Below are 656 nucleotides of genomic sequence, written 5' to 3'. Positions count from 1 at the left end.
TAAATTTTTAAATACGATTTTGGAGGTTAGAAAGTCCAAGGCAGAAAGACCTATTTCTGTTGAGAGCCCTCTCATGGTGTCATCCTATGGCAAAAGACAGAAGGGCAAGAGAGTACAAGAGAACAAGAGATCAAACTCATAGCCTGAAGCCCTCTTTATAAAGTCCTCATGACCTAAACATCTCCAGCTAGACACCACATCCCAGCACTGGCATTTGAGTCATTTCCAACACAGATTTTGAAGGCACATCCAAACCATAGCAATGTGTTATCTTTTTGGTCCTTTGTTGTTGGTTTTTTTTGTGATTAATTAGTTTTTTTTAGTGCCCTTTTATGATTTCCTTCTCATCACCTTTCCTACTTACTTTTAGTTATTTTTCTCTTGTAACTACTTTGAGTACTACAATTATTATCTTTAACTTATTACCACTTAGTTTGTACTAATACTAGTAAAGCTTAAATATTATAAAAATACATGTCTGTTTTGTATTTCTTCAGTCCTCCCACTTAATATTATTTTGTGTGTGTGTGTTTTGTTTTATGTTTTTTTGAGTTGGAGTCTCACTCTGTCACCCAGACTGGAGTGCAGTGGCTGCTCCCAGCCACTGCAACCTCGACCTACTGGGCTCTGGCGATCCTTCCGCCTCAGCCTTCCAA

This window comes from Carlito syrichta, unplaced genomic scaffold (genome assembly GCF_000164805.1).
Source record: "Carlito syrichta isolate Samal-C Ts95f unplaced genomic scaffold, Tarsius_syrichta-2.0.1 Scaffold308952, whole genome shotgun sequence".
NCBI classification, from domain to species: Eukaryota; Metazoa; Chordata; class Mammalia; order Primates; family Tarsiidae; genus Carlito; species Carlito syrichta.
Note: the sequence above shows the minus strand (reverse complement) of the source record.